The sequence below is a fragment of the Solanum lycopersicum genome, chromosome 2 (genome assembly GCF_036512215.1).
Source record: "Solanum lycopersicum chromosome 2, SLM_r2.1".
Classification (NCBI taxonomy): domain Eukaryota; kingdom Viridiplantae; phylum Streptophyta; class Magnoliopsida; order Solanales; family Solanaceae; genus Solanum; species Solanum lycopersicum.
Window position 1 is genome coordinate 30,684,043 of NC_090801.1, and position 17,756 is coordinate 30,701,798.

General features: G+C 36.2%; 1 long non-coding RNA gene across 1 annotated transcript; it reads right to left on the reverse strand.

The window, feature by feature from the left end:
* Positions 1 to 9,211: 9,211 nt before the first annotated feature.
* Positions 9,212 to 15,779, reverse strand: LOC112940895 (uncharacterized). Its single transcript, XR_003245144.2, has 2 exons — positions 11,010 to 15,779; positions 9,212 to 9,553 (listed from the first exon to the last, which is right to left on the reverse strand). It is a non-coding gene; the product is annotated as an uncharacterized lncRNA (long non-coding RNA).
* Between the last annotated feature and the right edge of the window lie 1,977 nt (positions 15,780 to 17,756).

A 17,756-nucleotide genomic window follows, 5' to 3' on the forward strand; every position in this document is an offset into this window, starting at 1 on the left:
TTGGGTCCTCTTTTTTCATAACCTTAAGAAAAACAAACCATAACATGATCTATATTGAGATCATGCTGATGATAATAGGTGGGATTATGATGAGATGCAAATGCACATTCCGGATCATGTAACGGAACATGTCAAACAAAATTGGAGTATGTGAGACTGGATGATATTTTTGATAAGCACTGGTGGACTAAAACTTGTTCAGGTAAGTTCACAGTCAAGAGTTCATAGAACTACTTAGAAAAAGAAACATTAGTACTATTTTTACAAGAAACTATGGTACAAGGTATTCCTTTCAAAATATCATTATTAACTTGGAAGGTGTGGACAAATAAAATAGCAGTGTCCACTCTAATGGTACAATGGAAATCAAATACCTCACCATTGTGTGGTTGTTGTGACGTTCCAGCAAAGGAGACAGTAAAGCACTAAATTTTTAAAAGGGAAAACTGTCAACACTATATGAGCTTAATTCTCTAATGCAACTGGTTTGTTAGGTTCATGGATTCAAGTGAAGCAAATTATAAGAAAATGGTAAGACACAAATAGTAATCCTAGACAAAATATGGTTTATCAAGAAATTCCCAATATGATCTTATGGTTTTTATGAAGTTGGAGAAATGCATTGTTACATGGAGGTGCATACTTTATCAACAAGGTAATTTGGGATATCAGTCAGGATTTTTATTGAGATGAAATTCAAGTACACAATCATTCCTAATACTTGGCCCCAAATGGTAGCGCTATTGGAAGTATATCGACCTGTATTTTAGACTCAAGTAGTTAGATCGTTAATGCCACATATGGGGTGGTGGAAATGCACCACAGATGGGGCATCTAGAGGTAATCATGGCCCAAGTGCAACTATATTTTTATCACAACCCGAGAGCACCCGTAGTCATAACCAGGGTCTTCATCCTCAAAGAGGTCTTAGACAAGCCCTTATCATTCATCATTGCATAATCAAAAGAAATAAAATCGGAAAGAAATTTAAGAACTTTTCATTTAAAGTTCAACTTCAGTTAATATATCAAAATAGAAACTAACTTGTCTCACATTTCCATCTAAACATTAGAGTATGAGAATTGGGACTTAGCCCTTACATTAATAAAAAGTCATATAATATGAATTACAACATATTCTTTTAATAAGGAAGGTGGAACTAGAATTAAAATCAAACTATTTTATCCTCGGACTTGATGACTCACCAACTTAGGAATAGCAATCCAAGTTTCTTCAAGAAAGGTCTAGAATCACCTCAATGGCCCAAACCTACACTTATGTAGAAAATAGAAGAAAAATGGGTTAGCATAAACCACATGTACTAACTATGGAAGCTGCGCAAGTAAAACATTTGAAAATATGCACAAAAGGACATTTGGTTAAAAACATGCTATATTTACTTGGAAAGCCTTTATGCACATTCCAGAAACATGTAAACAATTTCATACCATGACAAAACATATACATAATCATAAGTACATCATAATAAGGCCATAGTTCAACATTTCATGTTAAATTTAATTTTATCAATACGTCATAAGGCCTTACTCATAACCCCTAATTCATGTCTACTAGTGCAATGTATATGTAACGACCCATAACCCCACACATACAAAACAAACTATCAAGAAGATCAAAAGGATTTTCACTTACTACATACATCACCATAACAAGTGAAACCAGCACCATGCATACCAAGTGAAACCAACATCATGCATATCAGGTGAAACCAACATCACATCATTCATAATGAGTATACATAAAGAACCAACCCTAGAACCCCTCTTAAGACCACTTATGTAATGTATAGGTAAAGTCTCATACTCTTACCTACACTAAGTAGCATCCCTAAAGTAATCCTAGTTAGTGTTCATCTTCTTATTTCCATTTATTCATTTTAAAAATTGGGAAACTTTGCCATAACCGACATAGACCATGTGAGCTACATGGAATCCGGTGTCCCCTCACACAGAAAGGATGGTGTCCTACTTTCCAAGGTAAGACATAACATTCGTAATATTATCTAGGTGGATCCTCTAGCTAAAAATACTATTGGGACACATAGATAAGGAACTAGGAGGTTGTTGCTAGAAACCCTCTGTATGAAAATTAGAATTGTGGTTTTCACCTCATGAGATCATAAAGTGTGAACCTCCCTTCTTTTGTGAAGGGACACATCTCATTGTCAAGTTAACCGGTGCTAAGCTAAATTCCCTTTTTGAAGTGTCATTAAGTCTTTCATAAACATCAATTCATAGTATAGGTCTTAAAGGATTAACCCCTCATATAACATGTACATAAATCATAGTATTATTATGAGAAAGCCCTTTCATCACAAACCCAAAAACATGTGAGAACACTACTTCATAACATACTCACAAGATGTTTATAGAAATCAACTTCAATTCCACATAGTAACACACCCACCATCATCTCACAATCATCACATCCATACCATGATAATACATTCATAAATCTATCTTTCATACTTCAAGTAATCAACCTTAATAAAGATAAACCAACAATTCTATAATAGCATGTTCAAAACCTCGAAGGTCTTACCCACGGCCTTCATAATACCCTTTCAAGAATTCATACCAAATTCGTGATATTTATCCATAAATTAGCTTAATATAACAATACAATAGTGAATTACACAAGAACATACTCAATTACATAACCTTCTTATTATCATTTAACAAAATTCAAGGGTTAAGGTTAAGAGAAAAGGAATATTTATGGGTCTTTAGAGAATTAGTTCAAAAAACTAAACAATACTTAAGTTCATTCATAAACATTCATATTCCATCATTGCTAATTAATTCTAGTGTAACATTTCAAAAATCCAAGACGTGTCTTAAAGCCTAACATAGGTGTCTTGAGGTCTAGACACTTTTATAAGGACTATTATAATGAATATATGTCATTTATAAAGCTTAGAAATCAAAACATCTAAGAATGTCCATGACGTTTGGAAATTTAGTTCAAGGATGCACTAGCGTTCTTTAGCCTATTTGACTAGCTTTTAGGAGTCAGAAGTGCATGAAAGTTAGTGGCACGGTGTCTAACATGTGTTTAATATGATACGTGGTCGAAACGTCCAGGTACTAATCCCCAAGGATGAACTAAGGGCTCTTGAGTAGGACTCTAGAACGTAGGAGGTAACACTGTTCGGGCAGTGTGCACCAACGAAACATAAACCACGAGGCATGTGTTGATCGTCGAGGCATCGATGCCAACTGTCTACTAATACTTTGAAAATTCATGTAAGACCCTTACCTATATAGTCACTCACCAAAATAATGGATGTGAAGCATAGAAGGGTACAATGACCGTCGACTCACAGATGGACCATCGATCGGGGTCTCGTCTGTGAGGGTCTAATTTTCCTGCACATTTTAAATTAGTCTCATTTAATTAAGTGGTTAGGTGGTTAGTTAGGGGTTTAAGGGAGTCTAATTAAGTTAATTAACCTCCCATATAAAAACCCCAACCCCATTAGATTCATTACAACTCACAAAATAATCTCTCTTCCTTCTCACTTCTTTCTCTATCTATTGGAAGACACCATTAAAGAAAAGCTAGGGGGAGGTTTTGGGGGTTGTAAAGGGATGATTTCACCATAAATTTTTCATCAAAAGTTAAGTTATGGTATCTAATTCATCTTTGAGACTTCTTTACTCAAAGGGCGCCTTCAAAGTATTTTCAAAAGTTGAGTTTTCATGTGGGTTCTTCTCAAACTCGAAAATCATGTCATGAATTAATTTTTTTATTTTTTCCTTAGGATAATATTAAAAAATTAACATGGATTCTAAATTAATTATTATAATTCTTAATGGTTTGGTCTAAATTGTAGAATATGACCCTCTACCTTTAACCCTAGGTTGTGATCTTGATATGAATTGTATAATGTTAATTCAATTGTCTTGGTTATTTATTGAATTACTACCATATGATGTTATTGTATTGATTAGGAATAGATTGATATGAATCATAGGCCTAATATGCTGGTTCTTGAGATGTTGATTTAGGTTATGAAGTATATTGTGAGTTTGACCTAAGTATCTTGTCTTAAGCTATGATCTAGAATTGAATTGTGTTATAGTGATGAAATTGGCCTTTTTATTCTATTGTATATCATTATGTGATTATGTTACTCCCCTAATTGGGTTGAGTTACGGGTTGATGGTAAGACCTTTATGATGAACTATGAAGGAGACTAGGTAAGTCTTGCAATCCTTATTCTTTACTTCAACTTGTGGTTAATTGTGATTATGTCATGATGTTATGTGGGAGTATGCCTTATTTAGGATTGATAGGGTGGTATAATGTTGAATTTAAATGTCTTGACTATGGTTGTGAGGTTGATTAAGATGTAAATGTTATAAGGATGGTGATGCTTACTAATGTGCTTTATTATGAAATAGATATGAAATGTGTTAACCTCACTTGTATGAACTGTAATGAAAGGATTGTACTCACATAATTCTTATTGAGCTATGATGATGATGATTATACAAGGGCTAGACCCTATGACCTAAACTAAGTTATGATTGTTAATAAAGACTTAAAGAAAATTCAAAAAGGGACCCTAGCTTAGCACTGAGTGATCTTGTATGTGAGGGGGTAACTCTTTCCCAAATAGGGAAGGTAGTGTTCACTATGGTCATCACGGGTGGATAGCCTCAAGAACCAATAGGGTTTAGAATGATGTTTCCAAGACGACCCCAAGTTCCTTAAACTATGTTGCCACCATAGGAATACTAGCTAGTGGATCCACCTAGATGCTATCTTTATGTTAGGTTTTACCTTGGCCTGTAGACCACCTTCAATCGTGTAAGGTTTTACAACACCGGATTTCACACTTAGATCTTGTGGTCTCTGTCGGTTAAGGAAAGTTTTCCCTAAACTAAAATGAATCAATGGAGTATAAACTAACTAGGGTGACTTGAGAGGTTTGACTTAGCTTAGGTAGAGGTATGGGACTCTGTTTATGCCTTGCACTAGTTTGCCTTGATTGAAGCTTTAGGAAGTCGTTATTATGTATGTATATAATAATGATGTATATGATGATAATAGTTGATGATACAACATAAATGGTATTATATGATGATGATTATCCTTATGAACATGTATTTGGATTATATTATTAAAGTATGATGTTATGTATCCATAAAGATTATATTATGTGATGTTGGACATTGGTTATGGTTTCTTTTTGGGGCTACTTGATTGAGTAAGGTTATGGGGCTTTACTTGGTCATTGCACTGGTTCACTTGATGAGGATTCATGGGTACTTGTCTTGCTTATTATGATATGGTTAACTCTTGTTCATGCTTGTGATGTTATTCCTTGATGATAGGGTTGTAGTAGATTATCAGCTCAAGTATGATGTGCATATTAATTTATCTACTTTTAATAAGTATGCCTTGTTGTTTGGTATGACTTGCTTGACTATGCATAAGTCTTTTAAAGAGGTAAAATAGCATGGTTTAACTAAATGTCCCTTTTTAGCATGTTATGATGTTATATGTGCTTATGGTCTCATACTTAGTACAAGTGGTGTACTAAAGCCATTTTCTTCTGTTTTTCCAAATATTTTAGGTTCCGTTCATTGAAGGCTCATTCGAGACGACTTGAAGAAGACTTGGATATTCTCTACTATACAAGTGGGTAGGTCCTGACTTTCCGCGATGCCAATATCTACCTTATGGAGTTGCTTTGTTTCCAAAACTCTAATATTCATTCTATTTTCATTTGAGTACGATTTGTATAAGCCTATATGTGGCTTATTTACATTGATGTAGTCCTATGCCCAAATTTTTATGATCATTTAGATGGTATGAGATCAGACAATCTTTAATAAGTATATTTTATCTTATATGTATGTGTGCAATAAAAGTAGAAGGATATGTAACCTTCCTATATGAACGGTCTATGTATACTCGATATGAATAGATTATGTATATGTAGAGGTCTATGTAAACCTCCAAGTAGATGTAAAGAAAGTTTTAATGTTTATGTATTTTTGACATGTGAATGTAATGATGTAAGACTAAGAAGTTAGTCTTAGTCCCCAAAGAGGACGACAACACCGGTTACGTCTAGGGGGTAAACCCGGATGTGACAAACTTGGTTTAGAGAATGAGTTTGAATATCTTTGAGTCTATGTATCTCTCTCAACCACGTCTAAATAGGTTTGTATTCATAATTGTTCAGCGCGCCATACTTATTAATAGGAATCTATGTGATGCTTAGGAAACTCTTACTTTCTTGGAAATCTACCATCGTGCCACTAGAGTATACCTATTGTGGTTTTTGCATCTAATCCTTTCATTGTGATTATAGGCAATGAATACTCGATGGAATGTGGAACGGAGACTTGAGAAGACATTGCCAATGTGGGAGCCCTTCCCCGTGGTGATCAAGTTCCTCCTCTTCGAGAAGCTGTGGATGATGACCACGCCCCGATGAATCCTCCTGCTTTGACGGATGAGAATATAAGGGACGCTCTTTTCCAAATAGCCCAACCCATTACTACCCAAGCACAAGCCGCCACCGCTCAAGCCCAAGCCATGACAACCCAAGCTAATTAAGAGGTTGTACACCATGTTCATCAACAAATTGCTACTATGGCTTCCCGTCTAAGGGACTTCACTAGGATGAGTCCCCTACATTCTATGGGTACAAGGTTGATGAAGACCCCCAAGAGTTCATTGATGAAGTCTACAAGATACTCTTTGCTATGGGGTTGTCTACTAGTGAGAAGTCCGAGTTATCCACATACCAACTCAAAGATATGGCTCAAACCTGGTATGTTCGATGGAGGGATAATAGGCCTCTTAGGGGTGGATCAGTTACTTGGGAGATCTTTAATAAGGCATTTCTTGATCAGTTCTTTCCTAGGGAGATGAGGGAGGCCAAATTGGTGGAGTTCATCAACCTTCTTCAAGGAGGTATGAGTTTGCTTGAATACTCCTTGAAATTACTCCTTCTTTGGTTTCCGATCCTAGAGATGAAATGAACCGATTTGTGACGAGGGTGTCATATGATTTGCAAGAGGAATGTCATTCGGCTATGCTACATAAAAACATGAACATTTCCCGTCTTATGGTGCATGTTGGAGAGTAGAGGAGGCAAGGGCTAGGAGAAAGAATAGAGATGCTAAGAGGCCAAGATCTTTTGATGGTAGTGCTACAAAGAATAGGATTGAAATCCAAGACAAGCCAAGATTCAAGAAAATGTTTTCTAATCATGTTCCATCCAAGTTCCCTAATGCTCGTGGTGATAAGGTTGCAAACCCTAAGTCTCAAAATGGAAGAGGTACTACTTCCCCAAGCAAGAAGCCAACTTGTCTGAGTGTAGAAAGAAGCACTATGGTGCTTGCCTCATTGGGATGGATAAGTTTTTTATTTGTGGTAAGATAAGGTTCCGGATTGCCCTAAAGTGAAGGGCCACAAGAAAAGGGTGGTCAAACTCAATCAAGTGGTACTAGTGATGCTCTTATGAAGAACTGCTTCTATGCTCTTTGCTCTAGGGGTGAGCAAGAGACTTCTCCAGAATGGTGACCGGTATGTTGAAAGTCTTTTCTATTGATGTATATGCTTTACCTGATCTCGGTGCTACTTTGTCATTTGTTACACCTCTTGAGGTTAAAAAGTTTGACATTTTACCTGATATCTTGCATGAACATTTTATAGTGTATACATCGGTGGGTGAGTCGGTTGTTGCAAAAATGGTGTATAGAAATTGTCCTATAACATTGCCCAATAGAGTTTCTTATGCTGAACGTGTAGAACTTGATATGGTTGATTTTGATATTATATTGGGTATGGATTGCATGCTTGTTTTGCCTCTATTTATTGTAGGACAAGGTTGGTGAGGTTTAGCTTCCCAAATGAACCCATTGTTGAGTGGGAGGAGGGAAATTTGAAACCTAGAGTCGTATCATCTCTTGTCTAAAAGAATACAAAATGATCTCTAAAGGTTGTCGATATCAGATAGTAAGAGTCTAAGATTTAGACTCCAAAATTCCTCCCATAGAGTCGATCCCCGTAGTGAGTGAATTCCCAAAGGTCTTTCCTAATGATCTTCCTGGTATTCCTCTCGAACGAGAAAATGATTTCGGTATCAATTTGCTACCGGAAATGAATCTCATTTCAATTCCTCCTTATTGGATGGCTCCGGCCAAATTGAAGGAGTTGAAAGCTCAACTCAAAGATTTACTAGACAAGGGCTTCATAAAGCCTAGTATTTCTCCATGGGGTGCTCTTGTATTGTTTGTAAAGAAGAAGGAGGGGTCCTTGAGAATGTGTATTGATTATCGCCAACTCGACAAGTTCACTATTAAGAATAAGTATCCTCTCCCTCGAATTGATGAATTTTTTTATCAACTCCAAGGGGCAAGCTACTTTTCTAAGATTGACTTGAGGTCGGGGTGTCATCAACTTAGGGTGAGAGATGAGGATGTACCAAAGACGACATTTCGAACTAGATATGGTAATTATAATTTCTTGGTAATGTCTTTGATCTCACTAATGCTCCGGCGGCGTTTATGGACCTAATGAATAGGGTGTTTCAAAGTTACCTAGATTCATTCGTCATAGTCTTCATTGACGACATCTTGGTATATTCAAAAAATGAGGGTGATCACATGAACCATTTGAGGGTGGTGTTGGAAGTACTTAAAGAACATCAATTGTTTTCCAAGTATAGAAAATGTGAGTTTTGGTTACGGTCGATGACGTTTCTTGGTCATATCCTCTCCAGTGAGGGGGTTGAGGTTGATCCAAGGAAAACGGAGGCGGTGAAAAATTGGCCTAGACCGTTGACTATGTTTTATCGAAAAAGGAAAAACATTATTTTTTCAAAGAGTTTTAGACCTTTTAGAGTCGCCACTAAATTTTGAAAGAAAAATCAAGAAAACATTTATTTTCAAAAGACATAAACAGTTAAAATCATTTGAAAATATTTAAAAGGGTTTGAGGATTCTTATTGACGTCTTAGGAAGGTTTTGAAAGCACTTAAGACATTCCTCTAACCTACGGTTATCCAAAAACTAATTATTTTGATAAAGATTACAATTGCAATAAAATACTCTTTGAAAAACGAAAGCCGAAAATAAATTAAGATTGTTTTCGAAAGTGAACATTTATCTAAGTAGATTATTTGCAAAATTATTGGTTTTAAATCGGTAAAATATTAATGGTGTTTTGTGGGGATTCAAATTTTTCTAACTTTAAAATTAATGATAAATAAAGAAGATAAATAATTAAAAGCAGATAAAGAGATAGGGAGAGAGATTTGGGTCCAAATCCGGGTTCTGTACGCCTTGACCGATTTTTGGACCCGTCTGTCTTGGGTTTTTGACCCATTTTCTTTGCACCTGTCCTAGACTAAACATACAATAATGATAAATAATAATACAGAACAGAAAAACAACAAGGGCTTAGGCCCAAAACAACAAAATACAACATAAAAATAAAAGGCTTCTTGGTCCAAGATCTTCAACTATGGCCTGATTCGAATTCCTCGGCTTTGAGAACCTGTACGCTGAAAAAATGGATGGCTGACTCGATGAAAATAAAGGCCCTCTCAAAATGCACGAGGGAAAATAGGAACTCGTGACGAGTCCGTACGAATTTCACTTGTGAAGCAAAGTAATTAGTGGACCATATTTTAATATTAGAAAAAGGTCAAATGAATTAACTCATAAATCACTGCACTTTAGATTAAAATGCAACAGCAAAAAGAAAACGACAACTTGAATCAATCCCAAAATATTCTTTTGACTCTAGTCCACTAATGCAGCAATCAAGATCAGGTAGATTTGGACTCCAACGAATCATGAACCAACGCAACCTATTGGAATTCTTCAAACTACAGTGACTAGATAATTGTTTGTCAATTATAAAGAGCCGGCAAAATAAAAATATTCTAAGAAGTTGGGCCACATTGAAGTGGACGAACCCAAAGAACATTATCACAGCATAAATTGACATATGAGCAAAACAATCAGTATTCAAATAAAGTTGGTAAGAACCTGCCAAAATAAAATAGTACACTAGCACAAGATTATGATTTAATTAGCCTACTTCTTTATTTGATTATTTAAATACAAGAGACGGTGAGTAAAGGAAACTAAAATAAATTAAGACCACTTAATGTTTTGACCTTATGAGAAAACCGACCAAAACCACATAAATTAATGGCCCACTATCAGCAAAGTTGGCAGAATAGGCAAGTGAAGAATAAAATAATCACAAACTTGGAGCTTTGAACCAAGACAAAGAAAGTGATAACATATTATCAAATAATAAAGAAACATCTTGCCTTGCATGATTTATTTGACGACCAAACTAAACGATAGCAATATAAGAGGTTTTTTATGAGTTCAACGAGCCGACAGATATCATACCTAATTTTAAAAAAGAGAGAGCTCCCTCGGAGCAGGTCAAGCTAAGTTAAATCAAACACAAGCAAAGAAACAAACACGCGAAACTGGCATACTTCGGCACATTAAAATAAATCCGACTGAACGGCTTGAATATCAACACTTAGGAGAGTGGATTAACAAAACAAACTTATCATATTCAAGACTACTAAAAACTATTAGAAGGTAATTAGTACAAACTGTGAAACTCACTTTTGTCTTCAGAACTCAAGACAATATCAGAAGACACATTTTGACAAATATGGAATGAATAACATCAAAAATTAGCAAAATTAATTGAAGGATCGAAATAAGCAATATCCTACCAAGAAAACTCGAGAAGAAACATAAACAGACACAGAGAGGAGACCAAAATAGGACAGAAACGAATCTTCGAAAATGAAGTACATATAAGCTTCAGAAAGACTATGACGATCGAAAACCTAAGATTATAACAAAACAACGCACAACCAACGCATAACCCGATAACATATATACACAATTTAATCACTCATTGTGAGACAACAAGGGAAAGAGAAGTCAAACTACAAAACAGGGAAGACGAGAGTTGTTTACCTCTTTTTGAGCAACGAACAGAGAACAAACGAGCTGAACGGGAATGATCTTTCGCCACCAAGACGGGACCTCCTAGAATTCATCTAAGAAGATGGGTGAGCTGAGAATAAAGGCTGAACCAAAATTGTGCTTTCTAGTAACTATCCTAAAATATTTTTATCATAGTACGGCTGGAAATTTAGAATGTATCTTGTATTCTAGAGGAATAGCTGACTCCAATATTTCTTGTTATTTTTTCACCACTCTCCACTAAACCTTATTTTTCTTAACACAAAATAAAGGGATTATTTATACCAAGGGTTTAGGGTTCGGATTATGGGGGGGAGAAAAAAAAGGTTGAAATTCGAATTTCCCCTTCCAGATAAGGTTGCACCTGGAATCGTACTAATCCTAATGGAATGAGGAGGAGAACCGTCCGATTCAGGAGCAAGGACGGATGAAGCACAAGATAGAGACACTTAGATTATTCACATACGGCGAAGATGAGGGAGAGGGAAGGACGACGTATCACGCGCGGTTGATTTCTTTGATTGTTATCCACTCATGCGTGAATAAGAAGGAGAAACAGTTATGGGCTCCTGATGCTATAGTTAGTGGATTATCTTTGTGATTGTAATTGAATGTTGCATTGCATTTGGTGGGATGATTTTTTTGTGGGAATGGGCCTGGGTCAAATTGAGGGGCAAAAGGGAAGTATCGAGTCAGATTCTGAGAAGGGGCTGGACTGACTGGAAAGTTGTTAAGAGATACATGCCCAAAGCTGCTATGAAATTTTAGCTCATCAGAATGTCAAGCAGGCCTAGTCGAGTCTCTTAAAAAAATAAGATGAATTAGTATAATAAATTTAAGAGCTTATTAATCCTAACAATATAAAATGATTAGTTTGATTCGGAGATAGTGATCCAAAAATATAACTTAGTTTAACTAATACTAATTTAACAAAGTTTACTATAACTTAAATCTTTTGAAATCATTTTTGAAATGCTATGGCATACGAGCATATTGCTCCAAAAAAAATAAGAGAGAACTTATTTTGCATAGTTTGCAAATATTACATTTTCTAACATTTCATCAAACTAATTATTTAGATCTTTTGAAATTGAAGAAGCTCGAAAATTGATTGTTATGGGGAAGGTCAAAATTGGGTGTCAACAGACTCCAACAGACATTAGGAGTTTTTTTGGATTAGCGGGCTACTATCGAAGGTTCGTGAAGGGTTTTACATCCATTGAATCTCCTTTGAATACTTTGACCCAAAAGTGTAGGAAATTTGAGTGGTCGGAGGCATGTGAAAGAAGCTTCCAAATGTTGAAAGATAAGCTTACTTCCACTCCAGTGTTGACTTAACCGGAGGGTACAAAGGGGTTTGTTGTGTATTGTGATGCATCCCATGTTGGTTTTGGGTGTGTGCTTATGCAACATGAAAGGTGATAGCCTATGCTTCTAGACAACTTAAAGTGCATGAGAGAAACTATCCAACTCATGACCTTGAGCTAGCGGTCGGGGTGTTTGCCTTGAAAATATGGAGGAATTACTTGTATAGTGTTCATATTGATGTCTTTACCGACCATAAGAGTCTCCAATATGTGTTTACCCAAAAGGAGTTGAATGTCCAACAAAAAAGGTGGTTAGGATTGTTTATAGATTATGATATGAGTGTCTTCTATCACCCCGGCAAGGCCAATGTGGTTGCAGATGCTCTAAGTCATATGCATATGGTTAGTCTGTCACACATAGATGAAGCCAAGAAAGACCTAGTGAAAGATATTCATAGGTTGGCTAGGTTGGGTGTGAGGTTGGAAGATTATCTGAATGGTGGGTTCATGCTCTATCATAACTTCGAGTCATCTTTAGTGGTCGAGGTTTAGTCAAAAAAACACCTTGATCAACCATTGATGGAGTTGAAAGAACCGATTCTCGTTAAGTTAAACGAGTCATTCTCCTTAGGGAATATGGTCTGTTGAGGTACCAAGGGAGATTGTGTGTTCCCAATATAGATGGGTTGAGAGACCAGATCGTTGAAAAAGCCCATGGGTCCCGCTACTCCATTCATCCGGGTTCGACAAAAATCTACCATGACCTTAGGGAAATATTTTGGGGGGAAGGTATGAAGAAAGACAAAGCGGAGTTTGATGCTAAGTGTCCAAATTGCCAACAAGTAAAATTCGAACATCAAAAGTCGGGTAGCTTACTACAAGAAATCCAACCTACTTGGAAGTGGGAAGACATCAATATGGATTTTGTAGTGGGTTTACCTCGAACTCAAAAACAATATGACTCTATATGGGTGGTTGTGGATAGGTTGACTGAATTCGCTCATTTTATTCCCGTCAAGTCTACTTATTAGGAGAAATATTATGTTGAGTTCTTCATAGATGAGGTTGTGTGTCGCCATGGTATTCCTTTATCCATCATATCGGATCAGGGTGCACAATTCACATCTAGTATTTGGAGGTCATACCAAGAAGGTTTGGTACTAGGATGAAGTTGAGTACTGCTTTCCATCCCCAAACGGATGGTCAAGCGGAACGTACTATTCAAACTCTTGAGAATATGTTTCGGGCTTGTATTATTGATTTCAAGGGAAATTGGAATAAGCATTTGCCTTTGGTGGAGTTTGCTTATAATAATAGATTTCATTAATCCATCTCAATGGCTCCTTATGAAGCCTTGTATGGTAGGAGGTGTAGGTCTCCTATAGGATTGTTTGAAGTAGGTGAGCCTTTGCTTCTCACTCCCGATTTGATTTATAAGACTTTGGAGAAATTTTATATCATAAGTAACCGGTTGCAAACGAACTATAGTCGGCAAAATTCTTATGCCGATCATAGGAGAAGGGATTTGGAGTTTGAAGAAGGTGATAAGGTGTATTTGAAACTTTCACCTATGAAGGGGGTGGTTAGATTTGGAAAGAAAGGGAATTTGAGTCCTCGTTATGTGGGTTCCTATGAAAATTTGCAAAGGTTTGGTAAGGTTGCCTATGAATTTAAACTCCCTAGTGAATTGGCTTCGGTTCATCCAGTTTTCCATGTTTCTATGTTGAAGAAGTGTATCGGTGATTCCGGGTATATTCTTCCTATTGAGGGTCTTGGTGTCAGGGATAACCTCTCCTATGAGGAGATCCCGGTTCAAATCCTTGATAGACAAGTAAAGAGGTTGAGGAACTAGAGGTGGTTTTCGGTAGAAGTGTTATGGAAAAACCACCTAGTAGAGGGTGCAACATGGGAGGCCGAGGCCGACATGAAGTCCCGTTACCCTCATCTTTTTGATAATTAAGGTTATTCACTCTTCTTAATAATATAAATATGACTAGAAATTGACTCTTGATTTTTGGTGAAGTCTTGCAAAATGTGCATTTTCGAATTGCATTACAGTGAGTTTACAGTGAATTGGTGCATCAAACTTGAAATGTTGCCATTTTGGTTTTGTTTGAGTTATGTTATGCATTTTGACGTGATGAGTCCTTATGAGAAGTTGTGTAGCATGTTGATAAGTTGAATTTTGTTAAATTGACTCATGTAAAGTATGTTGATGCTCATGTGTGTTGTGAGGAGGAAATGCCTCATGATGAAATGTTTGAGCCTTATGTGTGGTAATTGATGTTTTGAAATTCGCATTGTTGAAATGATATGATTTATGTTGTTTTGATATTGTTGATTGGTTGGACTGCTAGTCTAGAGTCTATTCCTTCCTTTAAAAGATTTTTAGTGTAATTTGGGGACGAATGTTCCTAAGGGGGGATAATATAATATTTGAAAACTCAGGACGTGTCTTAAAGCCTAACATAGGTGTATTGAGGTCTAGACACTGTTTGAAGGAATATTATAATGAATATATGTCATTTAGAAAGCTTAGAAACCAAAACGTCTAAAAATGTCCATGACGTTTGGAAATTTAGTTCAAGGACGCACTAGCGTGCTTAGCCTATTTGACTTAGGAGTCGGAAATGCATGAAAGTTGATGGAAGGGTGTCTAACATGTGTTTAATATGATTCGTGGTCGAAACTTTCGGGTACTACTCCCAAGGACCAACTAAGGGCCCTTACGGAGGACCCTAGCACATAGGAGGCAACACTGTCCGAGCAGTGTGCACCGACAAAACATAAATGACGGGGCGTGTGTTGATCGATGGGGCATCGATGCAAACCGTCTACAAAAACATAGACAATTCATGGAAGATACTTACCTACATAGTCTCTTACCAAAACGATGGATGTGCAGCACGGAAGGGTATAATGATCGTCGACTCACAGATGGACCGTCGATCAGGGTCTCGTCTGTGAGGGTCTAATTTTCCTGCACATTTTAACTGAGTCTCGTTTAAATAATTAAGGGTTTAGGTGGTTAGTTAAGGGTTTAAGGGAGTCTAATTAAGTTAATTAACCTCCCATATAAAAACCCCAACCCCATTAGATTAATTACAACTCACAAAATAATCTCTCTTCCTTCTCTCTTCTTTCTCTATCTATTGGAAGACACCATTGAAGAAAATCTAGGGGGGGGGGTTTGGGGGCTTTTAAATGTATGATTTCACCATAAATTCTTCATCAAACGTTAAGGTATGAGATCTAATTCATCTTTGAGACTTCTTTCCTCAAAGGGCTCCTTCAAAGTATTTTCAAAAGTTGAGTTTTCATGTGGGTTCTTCTCAATCTCGAAAATCATGTCATGAATTGATTTGTTTATGTTTTCTTTAGGATAATATGAATAAATTAACATGGATATAAATTAATTATGATAATTCTTAAAGGTTTGGTCTAAATTGTAGAATATGACCCTCTACCTTTAACCCTAGGTTGTGATCTTGATATGAATTGTATAATGTTCATTGAATTGTCTTGGTTATTTATTGAATTACTACCACATGATGTTATTGTATTGATTAGGAATATATTGAGATGAATCACATTCCTAATATGCTAGTTCTTGAGATGTTGATTTAGGTTATGAAGTATATTGTGAGTTTGACCAAAGTATCTTGTCTTAAGCTATGATCTAGCGTTGAATTGTGTTATAGTGATGTAATTGGCCTTTTTATTCTATTTTATATCATTATGTGATTATGTTAATCCCCTAATTAGGTTGATTTATGGGTTGATGGTAAGACCTTTATGATGAACTATGAAGGAGAATTGGTAAGTCTTGTAATCCCTATTCTTTACTTCAACTTGTGGTTAATTGTGATTATGTCATGATGTTGTGTGGGTGTATGCCTTATTTAGAATTGATAGGGTGGTATAATGTTGAATTTAAATGTCTTGACTATGGTTATGAGGTTGATTAAGATGTAAATGTTATAAGGATGGTGATGCTTACTAATGTGCTTTATTATGAAACTGATATGAAATGTGTTAACCTCACTTGTATGAACTGTAATGAAAGGATTGTACTCACATAATTCTTATTGATCTATGATGATGATGATTATACAAGGGCTAGACCCTATGACCTAAACTAAGTTATGATTGTTAATAAAGACTTAAAGACAATTCAAAAAGGGACCTTAGCTTAGCACTGAGTGATCTTGTATGTGAGGGGGTGACACTTTCCAAAATAGGGAAGGTAGGGCTCACTACGGTCCTCACGGGGTGGATAGCCTCATGAACCAATAGGGTGTAGAGTGACGTTTCCAAAACGACCCCAAGTTCATTAAACTATGTTGCCACCATAGGAATAATAGCTAGTGGATCCACCTAGATGCTATCTTTATGTTAGGTTTTACCTTAGCCTGTAGACCACCTTCAATCGTGTAAGGTTTTACAACACCGGATTTCACACTTGGATCTTGTGGTCTATGTCGGTTAAGGCAAGTTTTCCCTAAACTAAAATGAATCAATTGAGTATAAACTAACTAGGGTGACTTGAGAGGTTTGACTTAGCTTAGGTTGAGGTATGGGACTCTGTTTATGCCTTACACTAGTTGGCCTTGATGGAAGCTTTAGGAAGTCTGTATTATGTATGTATATAATAATGATGTATATGATGATAATATGTTGATGATACAACATAAATGGTATTATATGATGATGATTATCCTTATGAACATGTATTTGGATTATATTATTAAAGTATGATGTTATGTATCCATAAAGATTATATTATGTGATATTGGACATTGGTTATGGTTTCTTGTTGGGGTTACTTGATTGAGTAAGTCTATTGGGCTTTGCTTGGTCATTGTACTTGTTGACTTGGTGAGGATTCATGGGTACTTGTCTTGCTTTTTATGATATGGTTAACTCTTGTTCATGCTTGTGATGTTATTCCTTGATAATAGGGTTGTAGTAGATTATGTGTAAGCCTATATGTGGCTTCTTTACATTGATGTAGGGCTATGCCCAAATTGCTATGATCGTTTAGATGATACGAGATGAGACAATATTTAATGACTATATTCTATCTTATATATATGTGTGTAATAAAGTAGAAGGCTATGTAACCTTCCTATACGAAAGGTCTATGTGTACTCGTTATGAATATATTATGTGTATGTAGAGGTCTTGTAAACCTCCAAGTAGATGTAATTAAAAGTTTTAATTTTTCCGTATTTTTGACCTATGAATGTAATGATGTAAGAATAAGATGCTAGTCTTAGTCCTCAAAGAGGACAACGACGCCGGTAACGTCTAGGGGGTAAACTCGGATGTGACATCTATACCAAATAAGTCAAGGTTGAAAGAGACCCACAAAATTGAGAGAAATATAGAAATTTGGGAACATTGAAATCAATTTTGAAGGAACCTTTTG